Below are 11557 nucleotides of genomic sequence, written 5' to 3' on the forward strand. Positions count from 1 at the left end.
TGTAAGCAGTATAAGGGGTGGAAAGGGTCTAAGGGGCGGAAAGGGTCTAAAGGTGTTCTAAGGGGTGTAAAGGGTCTAAGGGGTGTATATGGTCAAAGGGGTGTATATGGTCAAAAGGGTGAAAGTGGTCTAAAGGGGGTGTAAATGGTCAAAGGGATCTAAGTGGTATAAAGTGTCGAAAGAGGTCTAAGGGGTTTTTTAAGGGTCTCAGGTGTGCAGTTTATTAATTTTTTTGGGATACTGAATCGAGGCTCGTGAAAGAGCGAACATTAATCACACAGAAAGACAAACAGACAAACCGACACATAAAACAAATAACATCGGGAGCGGTAGACAAGATGGGGAGAGAGAGGGGGAAGGACACAAACACAACATTTGAGAGCAGGGACCGAGAGACATGGAGACATCGAGAGATCTGTGGGAAGGAGAGGGCTTTGGGGGGGAGGCATGGGAAGGGGGGGGGTGGGGGAGGTATAAAACATATGGACACTGCCAGGACTTCCAGGAAAGAAGTTGGAATTTCAAACAAGGTGGATCTGGGGTGAATTAGTGGGGGTAGAAAAGATCAAGGTTTTGGATGGGGAAAGATAACAGATGGTGGTGAACAGCTGTTTTAAAGACCTGGAGTGAGGAGTGGGATTGAAGGGAGTGTGGGAGTTTGTTCCAGAGGCGGGAGAAAAGAGGAATGAAAGAGTGAAGGTGAGCAGAGAGCTGAGATTTCGGCAGTTTAACCATCAGAGGGTTGCTGGCAGATCTTGTGCGACCTGTAGGAATATTTGGGGGACAGAGCACAGAGAGAGCTGGCGGAGCAAGGCCGGAGAGGAGTCGGTAGAAGACAGAAAGACCACCTACCTGCCTGCGGTGAGTGAGTGAAAGGCCCTCAGAGATAGCTTCATCGCGGGAGATTCCAATGATTCTGAAAGCTTTGGATTCAACAGCGTGAAGCCGAGCTAGGTGTGAGGCCGGAGCACCAGCCCGTAGGGGAGAACAGTATTCCATTGAGCTGCGGATGAAAGCCTTGTATGTGGTGAGGAGCTCAGTTGTGCCTAGGAAGGACTTCGCACGACGGAGGATGCCCAGTCGGCGACTGGCTTTGGAGGCCAGCTTGGAAATGTGGTTTTCCCAAGAAAGATCATGGCAGATAGTGAGACCCAAAAGGTTGAGCGACAGAACTTCTTGGAGAGGATTGTTGAGAAAGTAGATGGGAGGGTTGTCCAGTCGATCTTTTCGGAGAGGCATAGTAAGAGTGTGAGATTTGTCAGGATTGAAAGACATGTTCCACTTGTTTGACCAGTCTGTGATTTTGTCCAGGTCTTCAGAGAGTGAGGAGGCTGCAGACTGCCGATCTGAGGGAAGAGGAATGGAGCGGCAGAGAGTGGAGTCATCAGCAAAGAGATAGAGAGGATTTTCCAGAGAGTCGGAGAGATCATTGATAAAGTCCAGAAAAAGCACAGGGCCCAGCACACTGCCTTGGGGAACTCCAGCCTGAACAGGAAGGGGAGATGAGAGAAACCCATTCAGGGCCACACATTGACTATGACCAGAGAGGAAGTCCGCAAGCCATGCATGGAGATTTCCATGGATACCATAGGAGGAGAGTTTGGTGAGCAGAGCTGGGTGCCAGACCGTATCGAAGGCACGTGATATGTCAAGGGAGACAGCACTGATTTCCTGTTTGGCATTGAGGACCTCCATCCATTGTTGAGACAGCAGAAGCAGCATGTCCAGAGTAGAGTGACCTGGTCTGAAACCAAATTGATGATCAGAGATCAAGCCATTGGAGAAGAGGAAAGATTTCATATCCGAAGCAATGATGGATTCCATGACTTTGCTGATAATTGGGAGCAGGCTGATTGGTCTGTAGTTGGAAGGATCTGTTTTTGCACCTTTTTTGTGTAAAGCGGTAATGTTTGCTGATTTCCAGGATGCTGGCAGATGACCTTGAGCAAAAGATAGGGTGAAAAGAACAGAGAGAGGGTGAGATAGAGCGGCAGAGCAGGATTTTAGGACCCGTGGGCTAATGCCGTCTGGTTTAGTTGCAGAATCAGAGTCGAGGTTTGACAAAAACTCCTCCACCTTGTCAGGAGAGAAGGACACGGAGTCCAGGAGCAGTTGGGTTCGACTGGGAAAGGTGGGAACAGAGAGAGATGGGTTTGGGACTAAGGATTTTGAGGTAAACACAGAGTTGAGGCATTCGGCTTTGTCACGTGCGATGTCAACTGTGTGGCCATTTGAGGTAAGGGAGGGGATGGAGGGGGAACAAACACCAGAAACGGATTTGACCAGACGCCACCAGGATTTGGAGGAAGGAGACAGGTTTGAGAGTTCATTCTTGAGTGAGGAGAGATAGTGCTTCCTGGCACTCCTGATGGTAGACACACACTTGTTCCGAGCTTGGTGGAAGGAACTGAGATTGCCTTCAGGTGGATTAGCCTTCCAAGAGGCAAAGGCAAGTTGTGTCAGGGCAACTGCCTCACCACAAGATTCAGTGTACCATGGATGGGAGGAAGGGTAAGACAACTGAAGGTGAGATGGGATAAATCTGTGCATGAGAGAGATCAGTTTGCTTTGGAAGAATTCCCAGGAAGAATTGATGTCAGAGGCAATGGAGATGGGAGACCAAACGAACCAAACGAACCCGAACCCATTTGGAAGAATTTAGAGGCAAACACAGAGTTGCGGCATTCAGCTTTTTCACGTGCGGAGTCAGCCGTGTAGCCGTTTGAGGTGAGGGAGGGGATGGAGGGGGGAACAAACACCAGAAACAGATTTGACCAGATGCCACCAGGATTTGGAAGAGGGAGACAGATAAGAGAGTTCGGTCTTGAGAACGGAGAGATATTGTTTCCTGGCTCTCCTGAGGGTGGACACACACTTGTTCCGAGCTTGGTGGTAGGAACTGAGATTGCCTTCAGTTGGATTAGCCTTCCAAGAGGCAAAGGCAAGTTGTTTCAGGGCAACTGCCTCACCACAAGATTCCGTGTACCATGGACGGGAGGAATGGTATGACAACTGAAGACTATATGGGATAAATCTGTGCATGAGAGAGAGCAATTTACTTTGGAAGAATTCCCAGGATGAGTTGATGTCAGAGGCAGTAGAGATGGGAGACCAGTCCAGATGATTGATGGCTGCTTGAAGACCGTGCCAGTTGGCCTGAGTGAAATGCCAGACTCGTGAACGATGAGGAGGCTCTCTGAGAATGGTCAGAGAGATGTTTGGAAAGGAAAAAAATTGACAGATTGTGTCAGTCCCAGTGAGTCACAGAAGTCCTTTGCTGAAGAGCCATGGCTGGTGAGAGAGGTTCCCACACCCAGCCAACTGGCATGGTGACAATTGAAATCACCACATATGAGGAAGAGAGAGTTGGGATGGGTAGATAGAAGTTGGTCCATATTATCAGACAGCGAGATGTAGATGGAGGCATCACTGAGTGAGGTGGTATAAGGGGTGGAAAGGGTCTAAAGTGTGGAAAGGAGTGAAGATGTAGTGATGAAATTACCTTGGGTTCGTAAATAAATCCAACTCTGGAGTGAAACACACAATAATGGGCCAAATAATCTCTTCATCACCATCACGGTATAAAACCCATTTTCAGGTATATCGTGGTTAAAAATCTGACGGTATAAAGTTTCTTTGTCATTAACTTTGGGAGCTCAAAGCAGTACGATCACAAACAAAGCAAAACAACAACTCACCTTGTTGTGAGGATGAGGAGATCTTTGGAGGTTCATTCAGCAACCTCAAGCCAATGATGCCTTTGTCACCCCTGTGTGAAGCGGGGCCATCGCCGTGAAATATAAAACACACAGGAAATATAAAACACACAGGAATTATGCTGAGGCGCGGCGGTGATGGTCATGGTTAACCCTCGTCCAGGCAAAGATCCCCGGAGGGTTAAACAGCACAGTGAAGTCTGCATGGCAGTTGTGTACGTTGCTCTGGTGGGGGATGGTCACCTTATTGAAGATGGTCACCCTAAAGGTCGAGATCTAACCAGTGACATTCATTTTGAGGCCACTCTGGTTAGACCGTTGTGATTATTATCTGTTCCTCCCCGTTTATAAGCTTTAATTTGGGGCATTGTACTTTAGTCTACCAAAACTAAACCATAAGAGTGTATTTGGAAGTGACGTCATAATTTTGTTGCACAATGTGGCAATTGAGTGGTCATTATTTGAAAATTATGCTGTGTTATTACGTTTATTGTCGTAGGTATTGTTACGTTTGTGGGGGTAGAGATGAAATACCTTAGGGAATTTAGAATTGTGTACGTTTAGCATGCTCCGAGTGTCGCGTAGAAGGATCTCAATGTATCTAAGTAGACCGACTGTCTGGGTAAGAGCGTTTGCATGTCGCCATAAGGGGCGTGACTTTGTGCTTATTAATTATTGAGCTTAAAGATAAATTCCCCAGTGTGTAATTTGCCCGCTGTGATCTTCCCTCTGTCTTTATTACAAATAAAAAGCCATGCCACAAACGCTCCATTCACAACCAAAGCCGTCAGGGCTAACAAAAACCCAGCACATTTGCCGATCGTGCCAGTAATCCCCGCCTCGCACCGTCGACGTCATCCGAACATTCTCGAGAGATTAGACTGAGACTCGTGACGGGGAGGCCATGCCTCGACCTTTGTCATTGGCGCCAAGAATGGTCGTGAGTCCACGCCCTGAAGGACGATTGGTTGGGACGATTCGACGGCACTGGCCGATTGGTCAAAAGGATGACATCATCGTGACGCTCTGAGGAAAAGCAACAGGAGACGACATTTTCTCTCTGGTCCTGGCATGCGTGGCGAGCGGTCGCAACCTTGTCTCTCGCTCTCTCGTTCTGGTTCTTGGCTTGAGTGGGCGCTGTTGTCTCGGGTTCACTGGTGCTGAGAGAGCAGTGTTCACATTAGTGGTCGGTTTCACTGAGGAGAAGGTGAGTCGACAGTTCATGGGACTCTTTGCGCTTCGGACCGAGTGGTTTGTTGAAGGAGCGTCTGCCTGAATTACCTCAGGTACGTGACTGATGCTGTGGAGACCGACTCTGCGCCATTGTTGGAGTTTTCCCACGTGGTGGTTTGAGGCAACGACAACTTAGCTCTGCGTTGTGGACAGAGCTAAGTTTTTATTTATTATTTATTTATCAAATTAATTATTTACCAACATTATTTATTTTTATTTATCTTTTCCCCTTGTCTGTCGTGAGGGTCCCTCATTTAGTTTTTAGTGAGGGTCCCTCATTTAGGAAATTTAGTTTTTACCTCACCTTTCATTACCCTCACCAGAGGAGAGGGTATTGCATTTAAGTCCATTTGTCTGTCTGTTTGTTTGTTTGTCCGCACAGAATAAATATCATTTTTCTGGGCAATCGTTGGTCCGATTGACAGGAAATTTTCACCATAGGTGCAACTCCACCTGTATAATTTTTTTTAATGATAATTATGACGTCATAGGTCGGACGGCACAGGCGCCATCTTGCAAAACACGAAAAACTTTGCACCTTTATATCGCTGAACAGAAAAAGTTGAGAGATGGCTCATTCTAAAGAACTCTCCATGGGGAATAACATGTTAATGATGATGTCATAGGTGCCTCCATTATGACGTCTACATTCAACAAGTACAAAACTTCATCCAATCAAGATGAAATTTCTTGAGCATTATCTAGTTATATTGGTGGAGAAAAAAAAAAATGATGTCATCGGTCACGTGGTTCAGCCGCTATATTTGTTTTAACACAAAAGCCTTAAAAACCACTAAAACACATCCTGGCGTCGGTCTGCAATCCGATTGTTTTTGTTATTTGCATTTACTTTCATTAAATCGTTTATTGTTGCATTTTATCATTCTGTCTTGTCTCGTTTATTCGTGGTGGGTTCGAGGAAGCCCAGTGAACTTCCGTGCAGGTAGGCCCTTGGGTGCCGTCCATCCCGCGCGTGCCGCTACTGCCAAGTTGGGTAAACGCCTCAGAGTTAAAGCTCGTTTCGGTCATTTGTCAGCTCGGGGATCTTAATCCCCGGTGACGTGACAGTATTATGTGTTGGCATAAGTGTTTCCTTCTTCAGGAGAATGGACTTTTAAAAATACAATACTTTATTTTATGAAGGTCTTCACTTTTCACAAAATATCATTTGTGAAGGTCTGCACTTTTTTGTGTACATCGTCAAGGCACGTGGAAGAGGAAGTACACATAATGCATCAGGACACAACATAACTAAAGGAACAGCAGGACGGAGGAAGAATAGACAGACGGACAAACAAGTGATGTGGGTAACCATAAAAGGTAGAGGAGCATGCAAGAGGTGGACAAGATGGATACATAAGCAAAAATTTTGGGAGTGGTGGGGGTTGTTTAACATGTGTAGAACAGATCTTGACAATGCCTTTTCTTGGATAGGCCTTTCTGCCATGCTCCTCGTTTTTCTTCTTTCTTTCCTGTAAGGACGAAGGACGGGAACAGTGGTGAGTTTGAGGTGAAGGTGGGAGTGCATCAGGGGTCGGTACTAAGTCCACTACTATTTGTAGCTGTGATGGAGGTGCTGGCTCAGACCGTAAAGGAGGGTTTACCGTGGGAGTTGTTGTATGCAGATGATCTGGTGTTGATTGCGGAAAGTATGGATGGACTGAAGGAAAAGATGAACAAGTGGAAGGAATGTATGGAGACAAAAGGTCTGAAGGTGAATATCGGAAAGACAAAGGTGATGGCAAGTGGTAAAGCATGTGGTGAGGTGGAAAGAACTGGGAAGTGGCCGTGTGCTGTGTGTAGGAAGGGTGTCGGAGTGAACTCCATTCAATGTACAATGTGTGCTGAGTGGGTTCATCAAAAATGTAGTGGTCTGAGAGGGTCATTAACCAGTGTGGCAGCTACATTCAAATGTAAGGTGTGCACAGAGGGAGCTGCAGATGGAGGAAATGTTGAGTTGGATCTTGGAGACGGCGTGAAGCTGGAAGGTGTGAAAACATTTTGCTACCTCGGAGACATGCTGAATGGAGAAGGTGGATCAGACTCGGCAACGGTTGCTCGAGTGAGATGTGCATGGAAGAAGTTTCGGGAACTGAGTGGCGTGCTGATGAGGAGGAGAGTGTCGCTGAAGCTGAAGGGAAAGGTGTATGCTGCATGTGTGAGAAATGATATTGTTACAGACGTGGCTTAGATGTTATTTACCGAGCGGTTTTGGTATGACCACGTCTGCACAAGTTACCCGATTATACCCGAACGTTGACTAATCGCGCTGCGCTAGGTCAATAAAGGAAAAGGACACCCGGCTGGGATTAAAATGACACGACACCCAGGGTTCAGTTCTCAAGACCTCCGGAGGAGGTTATATTGTTACGGAAGGTTAGATTACAAGGACGAGAGGTACAGCATAGAAAGACAAGCACTTAGACACAATCTTATATTATTCCCAACAGACGACAGATAAACGGGACAAAAGGCTGACTCACATGGGGTTTGATGGCTAGGAAAGGCAGGATCGATGGCTCCAGGTGCACCTGGGCTCAAAGGTCAGAATCGACTCGGTCCGGTCCAGAGATGCGGGGAGGTATTCAGCGCTCGTACGTGGCAACTTCTCTCTCCAGGCTGGGGGCGCATCTGACCTCACATCCGGCAAGTGGCTGCGTAGATCCGGCGGGGAGTGACACGCCCTCGGCTCGTTAGCTCCGCCCCAGATGGAATCGGCTCGTTGCTTCTCATTGGGTGCGTGCGGGGGGGTTACCGGCTCAGCCCTTGACGAGGAGCTGACAGCCAGCCCCTTCGTGGTAACCCCGTGGAGCGCATGGTCCGGCGCGCATTGTCAATGGCGGCTAACCGAGCCGGTGTGATGACGCACACTCCCCCGGTGCAGCGTCGTTGTTGTTGTAATTGTTGTTGTAGTTGTAGTTTGGGGAAGAAGATGGGAGGAGGTATGGGAAAGGTCCTAAACTCACTACTGGTGCCATATAATCACATTCTGGTGCAACGAAGAGTCAGAATTAATGGAAAGGAGTCCTTAACTGACATAGACTAAGAATAACTAGCAAGATGTCCGAAAGTTGTCTACGTGTGATGCGGTGGACCTGGGCACGACATTTAATGGGGGAAAAAGGGGAAGGTCGGCTCTACTGATTGTTGTTTACAGACAATGGGACTAGGGAATGGGGGATTGGGGATAGTTGGGGAGTATTGGGGAAATAGGGGAATATTTACAAGCGGATATGGAGGCCAAATTCCATATTCGCAACATTGCACCCTTCTCTACCCTCGGGGCGGCCCGACCCGATAAATTTTTACCTACTTTAGTGTGGCACGCAATGTAGTTCCCTCTACTATTAACTCTACCCTGAGTGCGACAGTTTTACAGATATTCACAAATGAGTAAATATGTCCCCCTGCGACGTTGCACCCTTCTCCTCACAGAAACACACCCACAGGATAACCGAATCCGGAAAGAATCCTCAAACTAAACATACAGCCGGTAGGGAGCATTATTTACACAAGACTACGCTGATATTTACACTACGATCCAGGACCTGTTTTTGGAGGAACACATGCAGATGTTATGCATAGAGAGAGTACGCATGCTAGCATCGATACACCAACCCACGAGTGCTCTGTGGCCTACGGCCTTTAATAATGTGCAGAGCACCCCTTCCAAGCATCAAGCACCACCCCATCACACAGTGAGCACCATCCGGTGCACCAATAAAGTGTTTATGAATCATTGTGTGGCTGCTGCTGGTCTTGCCTTCGTGTGGTGCACTTGGCCCTCTTACTTCTTTCAAAAATAAAGAAAGGCGCCAACCGCGTCCATTTCTCTATTGTGGCCGTCAGGGGCCAACTGTTAGTGGTTCACCTTGTATGGCATAGGTGCCACGTTGACCCATAGGTCCATCCACGGGTGGTGCTTGGCCGCAAAAGAGTTGCGGTCCATTGTGGGTGGCCACAAACATTGCGGTCCATATGGTGTATCGATCCAAGCAGCAAGCAGCGAAAGTGCAGTGCAGGCCCACAACTGCGTAGCCAGCACCTCTCTCTCCTCTCTCTCTACCCCAAAGCCAGATCCTCGGAGGTGGGAGACAAAAGAAAAGACAAGTGAGTAAGGTGGTAAGGGCGCAAAAGTGCACGCAATGCAAGGTAATGCACACTGGGGGCACATGGGAACCAGGTGAGACAGGTACGTTCCTACCGTACGCCCCCCCCCCAACCAGGTAACCTACATGGCCCCTCCCTTACCCCTTACTGTATCCACAAAACACAACACTACCCATAAACATCTACTTTACAAATCAACAAACATCCCTACTGTCTTCCCCGTTCCTCCCATAAACCAAATTCGTCTTCTCTCCCTCCTAACCAATCAAATTTGCCATTTTCAACTCATCAAAATTTGCCATCTCCAACTGCACATCAAAATTTGCCATTACCAATTCATCATCAGTCCCTCCTAGGGAGGGAGAGATGGAATCACCCCAATGTCTCATCCACGTCGTGATGCGTCTCACAATCCACACAGCAATTTCATTTCCTGCAACAAAACAAAGAAAACACAGGTGTGGAGTCATCATCATCACCACAGGTAAGTGGCTGCGTATGGTGCGACAGGTTCATCAATCCTAACTATTTCCTAAATGACTTTAACAACTTTACACTACCCGGGGTCTTTCTCCGGCCAAACCATTGGCCCTCTTACACTATGGGTTCTAAAAACCAATTCCCATTGGCCAACCTGTGGTGCTTTTCAATTTGGGGTCTCACTCCCCCGATTCATCTCCCGGTGCCCTCGCACAATTTCTGGGCCGCGGCGTGTACCTCTCCCAGTGGGTCTACCCACCTGCACACCTCCACCACTGCAGTTGCCTCCGAGCTTACCTGCTCCTTACCCTAACCTAACTACCAGGGGAAGGCCCTCCTGGCTCTGTCACCCCACTCGGTGCCCTCTGGCGCTGGGCTACCCGGGTCCGTCCTCCGGATCCTCGGGCCCCATCCACAACAACTACTACCGGCTCCCAGAGCCCACCTGCGGCCTCACCTGGCCGACATCCTCACAGTGGTGGAGTGCCCAACCAACTACACACACTAACAGGCTACACGCCCAGCCATTTCCACAACACTAATGCACCCATTCACAACACCATTCTGCAACCGCACCACAAATGCCAATATCCAACCACAATTTACCTATACCCTCTACCTAACACTTACACTACCCGCCCCGGGTACTCGTGAAAGGGGTCCACTCTTCCCCCATCCACACCTTCGCACCATGCACACCACTCCGTACCACTTACTCCAACTCTCTCCACACACCTGTACTTGCACACCTGTGCTCTCACACCTGGTGCCACCTGCACCCTTCTCTCCCCAAGCGCATTCGCGCTGATCCACAACACTCACTACTCACACACTGCTCCACACACCTGTCCAGTTGCACACCTGGGCAATCACACCTGTCCAATTCTCACCTGTTCAATCCTCACTCACACGGCATCATCTCAGCTAACTACTCCCTTCTGAAACTTGCGCTTCCCAGTCGTCCCTTTAAACTTTTGCGCTCCCTCGTCATTATCATCCACACTAAACTACCTGCGTCCCCACTACAGGTATCAGTCACTAACTAATCTTAACGTCACCCAATGTCAATCTCTTCTAGATCCCTACAATATAACCTAACCCACCCGGGCTAGTTTTCACTGCCATACACCCCATAATCTAGTGCTCCTTTGCCCCCATATGGGAGGGATGGTGGATTTGCCATCCCACCACATCGGGGGTCTCTCCCTACCAATTTTGCACATCAAATTTCAATAAATCAAAAATTTGCCAATCACTGCCCATCATCTGCCAATCACTACTGCCAATCCCTTGCCAATCATCAAATTTTGTTTTTCTCCAATTTTGGGTCCAAAACACTAACCTCATCACCCAGTCTACTCACTAATGCCTCTCGGTGCGCCAATTCCTGTCCAAAGCCCGGCTTCGTAAAGCCAAGCAATGGATACTGGTTGTTTTGTGCCGGCGGCTGGATGCGTCCGGCATTCGGGGCAGGGACGGGGGCTTACCCGTGCCGAGATCCCACGCACCATCTCGGCACGGAGCCATCCAATGTCCCGCTCTCGACCTGCCGGCACGTCTCACCAAAAAGTGGTCGCCATGACGACCCTTTCTATCGGGCTGCCAGCTCCGCCTAGTGGAGCCCGGACGCGGCCGTTCCACGCGAGGCCCAGCGTGGATCGCGCACGGCGGTTCTTTCGAAACCGCCGTGGTTCGGATCCCCGCTGGTTCTCGCGGCACGCGAAGCCCGGCACGCACCGAGGGCCCGAGTCGGCTATAAGTCGTTCTAAACTCTACCCCGTCTAACGTCGATGCTTCACCTGGACGCTTACACCCCGCAGCCCGTTCCTTGCTCACACATCCAGCTGTGCCCATGCTCCTCGTACCTTTCCTTACACACCCAGGTACACCCATTCCACTCACAGCCTTGGTCACACACCTGACCACCGAACACTTTGGCACACATTCGTTGCTCGCACACCTCACCAATACACCGCTTCGCGCCCCCTCCTCGGTCACCTCCTCTGTGACAATCACAG

This window comes from Myxine glutinosa, chromosome 5, assembly GCF_964187855.1.
Source record: "Myxine glutinosa chromosome 5, kmMyxGlut1.1, whole genome shotgun sequence".
In the NCBI taxonomy this organism is placed as follows: Eukaryota; Metazoa; Chordata; class Myxini; order Myxiniformes; family Myxinidae; genus Myxine; species Myxine glutinosa.